Consider the following 8,228-nt stretch of genomic DNA (forward strand, 5'->3'; position numbering starts at 1 on the left):
AGAACGCTGCATGCATATGCGTGTGTTTATGAGAACATGGGTATGTACACGCTGGTCTCTAGCTAGGGAGGATCCTCTCTGTCTCCACAGTTTCTGCACCAGCTTGAAGCCAAAAAATATTTAATCACTTCCATAAAAATGCCCAAATTATAAAAACATGCATGAAAAAGGCAGCAGCAAGAAAAAAAACATGCCAGATATGTTATAGCTGACCACAAACGTCATTCACAAAACAAGCAAGTGGCCTAGCCAGGAATTTTCCAAAGGTTTTTCTTGCGGGGGAGAAGTTAACCGTACAGAGAGCTTCCAAACAGGTGAGGAAAATGACAGGTTAGTGTGTAGACCCATTCTATTGATTTATCCCCCATGTAAGGACTGTTTCTTTTCTTTTCTTTTTTTTTTTCTTTTTGGACTGTTTCTTGAACTGAAGCACAAGCCCACAAGCGCCGCTCAGGAGGCGGCGGCAGATACGCGAACAGTAACTGAGCAGGCAGACCTTTCCACAGAAAGAAACAGTTCCACATTCTGTGGAAGAGGCAGGCTCTGCTCTCCCAACCTGGCCTGTCTGGACCCCGCCTTTGAATGTTTCCACATCAGACTCCGTAGACCTTCCTCCCCTTCAGTGTTTGTAGAGGATGACAGAGTTTGCCCAGCAGGAAATACCGGAATAGGTTTTGTAGGATTTCCATTTCCCCATCACTGTCTGGGACAGGATTATTGGAACTAGCAGGAGTGGTTACTGAATTCCTCTAAAAAGGCTTTGGGACATTAGGTTGTCAATCAGTTTAGCCCAGTTACATCTGGAGAAAGTTGAAGTGGGTGGAGGCTACATACATTACAGAACATTTTTTAAGTGGTATAAATAGAGATAGGTTTATTAGGAAAGGAAAAAAAAATGGCATCCTCAAGCCACTGAAAAGCCTTTTCTTGGAATCCTAAGGAGCTCAGCCTCGGGCTGGGGACCCAGAGAGCACAGTGGTACAGTGCTTGTCTAGTGTGTGTGAGGCCGGACTTTGCTCCTTAGAACCACAGGAAACCAAAACAAATGAATAAAACAGCAACAAGAACAAAGGTAAGAAAAGGCCAACTCGGGGCTCCCTTAGTCAAGCCGGCCCACCCCATCACACGTTCATATTACATCTACAGTTCATATCACATCTGCCCCAAGAGCTTATTTCCGCTTAGTTCTAAAGATTTTCAGCCAAGAGAATTTCCTGAAGCTTTTTTTTTTTTTTTTTTTGCTGTGTCGTTTAGGTTCAACAACTTTTCTGTTTGATCCTCACCCAAAGCAGACAGACAGACTATAGAATCTAGCCTTCGCTAGCCAGTTATGGGGTTTGATTGCTTTTTTTTTTTTTTTTTTTTTGATTTTTTTTTTTGAGACAGGGTTTCTCTGTGTAGTTTTGGTGCTTATCCTGGATCTTGCTCTGTAGACCAGGCTGGCCTCGAACTCACTCACAGAGATCCTCCTGGCTCTGCCTCCCAAGTGCTGGAATTAAAGGCGTGCGCCACCGCCACCCGGCTTTGATTGCGTTGTTAAGGCTCGGAGACAATGAATTAAACAAACTTCGATTTCAGTTGATGTACTCTTACCATAGATGGAAACCTTGAGTTCTGTCTTCCTGGGAATTCTTCAGGGTGGGTGACTTAGAATTTGTCTGGACATTGATGGCTCGAGGCTCTTATTGTGATGATTGTTTCTTTCAGTGTGTGTTTCTCTGCGTTCTTCCTGGCCTGACTTCTTTGTTGGACAACACACAAAGCTTAACCTCCTTTCTCCATCAGTACAGTCTAAATACTTACATGAAAATCATCTGGAAAAGCCCCTTTGTAAGTCTTATGGGAAAGTGTGGAATGAATAGTATTTATTCTGACATGCATAAATACATACACACAAATACCCATGTACATATGTATCCAGTAAATTGAATGTTTAATGCATCTTAAAATACAAACATATTTGGATATGTATGATGCTGTTCTGGAAAACAATAGACTTCACATACAGTAGTGATACTATAAGATTATAATGGAGACCTTCCTGATGTCCCAATGGTTGTGATGCCTATTTTAAGCAAACCTACTACAATGCCAATTATATGAAAGTACAATACATACAATTATATATATTACATGTTACTTGAAAATGGTCACATATAACTATCTTGCTGCTTATGTTATACCAACACCATGCATATATGTATATATAATATGTATATATAATATATATAATATATATAATATTATATTTTTCTCTCTTACTTTTCCTGTGATGGGGATTGAATATTAGGACTTTGTACTTGCTAGCAAGCACTCTACCATTGAGTTAACATCCCAAGTCACTAGTTGTTATTTTTAGACATATTTTATTGTTTCACTGTATCTCTGTTTCTGTCTCTGTCTCTATCTCTGTCTGTGTGTGTGTGTATAAGTGTGTTTTTGTATAGAGACCAGAAGTTGGGTTGATGTTTTTCCTCAGTTACACTGTGTTTGGTCTTTCTTTTTCTCTTTCTTTCTTTCTTTCTTTCTTTCTTTCTTTCTTTCTTTCTTTCTTATTACATACTTTTTTTTTTATTATTATGCAAGCTTGTACAACCACTTTGGAAATCAATATGGCGCTTTCTTAGAAAATTGGGAATCCATCTCGCCCAAGATCCAACTATACCACTCTTGGGCATACACCCAAGGAATTATTACATACTTTTTTTAAGACAGGTTTTCTCTGTGTAAGCCTGGCTCTCTTTGAACTTACTTTGTAGACCAGGCTGGCCTTGAACTCAGAGATCTGCCTGCCTCTGCCTCCTGAGTGCTGGGATTCGAGGTGCATGCCACCACTGCCTGGCTTATTATTATTAATTATTATTATTTAATTAATTCTTTGAGAATTTCATATAACGTCTTTTGTACTGACTGACAATCTTGCTGGGGATGGTCCCATTTAGAGTTCGCTTATGAAATTTACGAGGGAGAAGGAAGAGTTCAGTTGAGACTAAGAACACTGGACCTCACTTACCCAGGCCACTTCAAGTACAGATGTCTCCAGCCTCAGTTGTCACTTCTGTTGTGTGCAGTGACAGATACATCAGGGTGAAACAGTGCATCTTCCAGAGCTACGAGTAGAAATGCTAGTCTTTAAATCCTGCCGGAGTCTGAGACTCTATATATGAATCCTTGGAAGTTTTGTCAACGACACCTCAAGAAAACTGAGAAAGGTGAGATGAGGTGGTGCACGGGTTCTTGTTTTTTTCTCATATATAACTATTCCGTTTTGGCCTATGACTGAAAAATTTGATTAATGTCATAAATATAAAATCAGAAAAAGCAAAGACAGATGTTACCTAAGAGCTCTAGCTGTACACTCCTGACTTTTGGGATGGCCCTTACTGTAGAGCCATCTTTACATCTCTCGTTCTGTTTATCTCATGTTTATTAATTTATGGTTCAGAAAATATGTTCAATTTATGTATGCGCTAAGAGAATTCTTTGAGCTAAAACACTGAGAATTTAAATTGCAAATGCAGTATTTAGTGAAAGAAGAATGATTGAACTCATATGCTTATTTTACTCTGGGTCTTTCCCAAGCCCCCAGTAGACGTACTAAGTGAATAAAAGGCTATCAACTTAGAAGGCAAGAGAACAGGCTAGGAGCTTTAGCAGGCAATCTACCTGAGTGCACCACTGAATGGTGGATCATGGGTGGAAGCATAGCCATCACTTTCTTAGGGCAAAGGAATCAAGATCTCACATACTTGTGGGGAGCATGGTAAAAACAGTTCACTAAGCAATAACAGAGAAACAGCTAAAGTGATGGAAACCAGGGATGAGGCAAGACAGACCAGGGAGTCCATTACATTCCCTGAGGTTGGAATTCATATGACCTGACCTTCCAACTGCCCATTGCTCACCAAAAATGGAACAGTAACATCTGTATTACTCCGACTTTTCCTGTCATTACCACCAAAGACAAGAACTTTATTTAATTAACTATATAAATGGAGCAAGTGGTTAGAGGGTTAAAAATATGCAACCTAAGAAAGGGTCAAGGGAATGTAGCAAACCTATTACAAGAGAATCTTTAGAGGTTTGAATATCATAGAAATGATTAGTGCAGTTTGGCATCACTACGTCCTTTCCTGATTCCCTTCCTCTTTGCGGGTGCAGAAAACCACAGCCAAGAAGATATTCCCAACAGAAGAGATAAGAGGATTACTTTCGAATCTTAAATTAGAATATATCATACTTTTGATGACAACTATAGAGTTTTCATGGGAGATAAGGTCTCACTATGTAGCTAGCCCAGGCAGGCTCTAAACTTTCCTTGTCTCAGGTTCCCAAGCCCTGGGAATATGGCTGTGCTCCTGCATGCCCATCTCTGCACAGATTTTTGTGTTTTTTTTTTTTTTTTTTTTTTTTTTGGTTTTTCGAGACAGGGTTTCTCTGTGTAGCTTTGCGCCTCTCCTGGAACTCACTTGGTAGCCCAGGCTGGCCTCGAACTCACAGAGATCCGCCTGGCTCTGCCTCCCGAGTGCTGGGACTAAAGGCGTGCGCCACCACCGCCCGGCTTTTTTTTTTTGTTTTTTGTTTTTTGTTTTTTTTTTTGTCTGCACAGATTTTTAATTGGTAGCTTTTTGTCCTTAGTGGTACATAAAAATAATGATGTCTCTTAGAACTATGAGAGTCCTGGAGTCAAGGAATCAAGGCGCATGTAAAATAAACAGATACAACATCTGTACTCTGTGAAGGGTTGGAACTGGAGTTCTGAGTGAGAATTATGCTAAGTATGAAGGGTAATGATTCTAAGAGCTATGGGCGTTTTAAGCTTTTCCTTTGGCTGGGAGATAAAGGAGGGAAACATTCATGGAGGAGGAATGAGAGCAGTGTGGGCAATCCCTGCTCTCTTTCCCAAACGAGCAAGGCAGTCAGCAGACCGCTGAGGCCCTTATTCTAACAGACTGACCCCGTTTATGATAAAAGAGGAGAGGCAAAAGCTAGTTTGCCCCATTGTCTGGTTGAATTTACACAGCATGTCTTTAACTCGGGTTCACAGGCCACCATGCCAGAAGGAGGAAAAAATATTGAGAAGAAAAAACAAGGACCCTTGTTTCAGGATATATCACCAGTCAGTTAAGAAAACTTGGAACGTAGAAGCCCTTCATGTTCTCGTAGGCCACAATGCCAAAACGCAAACCCAAATTAGCCATTGTTGGGTAAAGTCCCTGATTTGGGTAAAGTCCCTGATTTTGCAAAAACGCAGTCCCAAACCAGTCAATGCCGGCACAAGCAAGAGATGGTCAATATTTACAAACTTATTATTAATTTTTTTTTTTTTTTAGAACTGCAGAATGCTCAGCTCAGAGGAAAAAACCACTGGTGACTATTAGAGAGAGCAGGCTGAAGCAACATTACTTACACCTCAATTGTGTTTGAAGGCTCTCCTTTGGATTGGTGAGAAAACCCGCAGAGATGATCTACAGATAAAAGCGTCTCTGTTCATGACCTTCTATGATCTGCATGAGACACAGCAGTGAGCAGAAGGCTCGGCCCTACATAGTTTACTTGATATTCTGGCTGCACACACTTCTCTGCTCACGCCTCTTTCATTAAGATCTCAAATTTTAATTGGTTTTTCAGAGCTGAGGATTACGAATCTTTTTTTTTTTTTTTTTTTTTTTTTTTTTTTGGTTTTTCGAGACAAGGTTTCTCTGTGTAGCTTTGTGCCTTTCCTGGAACTCACTCTGTAGCCCAGGCCGGCCTCGAACTCACAGAAATCCACCTGGCTCTGCCTCCCGAGTGCTGGGATTAAAGGCGTGCGCTACCCCTGCCTGGCGGATTATGAATCTTAATATGCAGGCGTTTCCCCTGGGTTTATTAAGTTTTAAGAGGACAGCCATGAGAGACTCTACAAAAAAAAAAAAAAGAGAAAATCATGAAAACAGAGAAGTAAACAGGCCACTTTAAAAACATGGATTCTAGGAAGGTCTAAGCCATCTCACCACACAATTTGTTGTTAGAAATGCTGCTAACATCCAGGCTAGTTTGTCGAATTAGAAGCCCCTAATGCTAAGTAAACTGATCTTTGAGATTCAACTACTCCTTTCCAGGAACTGAATCACATGTTTCCTCCAAAGAAAATCCCAGCTAAGTACACAGGAAGCTCTCGACTTGTTGCTTATGCAGAGATATATTATTAATATTCACACAAGTGGTTAACTATGAGCTCTTATTCCTTTTGTGGTGTTAAGGATCAAATTCAGGGCTTTGCACGTGCTGGGCATATACCTCACCTCTGAACTACATGGCCATTCTCTAACCAGCCATTTTTAGTCTTATGCCTGTTGTGTCTGTACTATACCATACAGGTAGAACTCTCCATTTTAGCAGATGCATTTTTTTATCCTTCACTGTGAATTTTCTATAGGCTTTTATTACCACAGACGTTTCCGAGAGACAAAAATAGCAATGTTTTACATTCATGGCTCTCTCATTTACAACCCGAGAGCAAGACATGGGACACATTTGGACCTCTCACATTCCTAAGCCATCTCACTACACAATGTGTTGCCAGAAACGCTGCTAACACCCAGGCCGGTCCATCTAATTAGAACTTCATCTTTAACACATATTCAGTTTGATATTTTGACAGTGACTGTTAAGTCCGGGTGATTCTCAGTTGCTCTCTCCCTCAGATCAGCACTCCTGAGAGTTCCCAAACAGGCACGTTGTTCTTTGGACTAGCTATGAAGTGTATTGTATGAATTGGTGCTTCAAACAGACAACATACACCTATAAATTGAATGTTTCTTGCATACAGATGGGCATTGTAGCCATAAACTAGCCTATTTGTTTGGGAGTGTTTTGTAAAGGAACGACAAGATGACATATATTTATTAATGTCTCTCATACTGTGTAGCAAAATCGGGCAGAGTAACTGTGAATGAAACAAATTGTCATGATTTTATGGAGCCTCTTGACACACAGAACCTGTGCCTTTATTGAGGCAGCCTGGGGAGCTTAAGTTCTTAGTAGATTTCTTAGACAAAATTCTCATAAAATTCCCCATGTTATTTTCAAGGTTTTCTATTTTTCTTTATCCATGGAATAAATTGTCTTTAAAAACTTCTTCTCAGGAGAAAATATTTCTTTTTGAGACATCCTGGAAAGGAGACTTGAGCCTTCAAAGAAAGGTTGCAGAACTCATAGGTCTATGGAGTATTTTCTGGCAAAAACGGGAGCTAAATTACACAATGAACATTTTCTGGTTGCAAACAGATTTTCAAAAATCAGCAGCAGTGAGAATGTAGACACTTTATTTTATCTTTTACACATGTATGCAAGTGCATAAGCATGTAGGTGCATGTGAACCTATATACACATGCATGTGGAGGTTGAAGAACATTTAACTAGTGAAGAAATTTTATCATCCGACACCATTTTTTAAATACCTTCTTAGCGTCCATGAGTTGTGTAACCACTAGACATTCAGTTCAGATCATCACTGAGTTTTATAGGATGAATCATGTGTTATTTGGGGAACTATACCATGGCTTCCTAACTGGAACTGATCATTTCTTCCTCTTAGCGCTGGTGGCTAACATCCAGGGTCTGATGGAAGGATTTTGTGTCGGTCACCTGGGCTGCTCACCTATGAGATTTCTTTCAAAATGGAAATTTCCTTATCATACTCCAAAGTTTTAAAAACTTGGTAACCTTTCAATGTGTCTCCAAACTTAATTCTGGATCTTTCAAAACTTAATTCTCCCATCCTTCTGAATATCAGTAGAACATTCACGATTTCCCTCCACCTAGTATTTCTTTCTCTCTTAAAGCTGATAAAATAATTTAATTCTGTATTTTAAAAATCATTTCTTTTACAGTTTTGCAATTACAACATAATTAAATCATTTCCCCCTTTCCTTCCTTCCTCCCATATTCCTTTCTTACTCTTTTTCAAATTCATCATCTCTCTTTTAATTAATTGTTGTTACATATATACATATACATAAATACACACACACACACACACACACACACACACACACACACACACACACATATATATATATATATATACCCCGATCACTCGGAATAATACTTAGTTGTATGTTTTGAATAATACTTAGTCATATGTTTTCAGGGCTAACCGTTTGGTATGCTCTTCCTGTTCTCAGCATTCCTTAGCTGTCTATAGTTCTCTGTTTAGGGTTGAAGCTTTTCTCATCCTCTTTAGC

This window comes from Peromyscus eremicus, chromosome 11 (genome assembly GCF_949786415.1).
Source record: "Peromyscus eremicus chromosome 11, PerEre_H2_v1, whole genome shotgun sequence".
Classification (NCBI taxonomy): Eukaryota; Metazoa; Chordata; class Mammalia; order Rodentia; family Cricetidae; genus Peromyscus; species Peromyscus eremicus.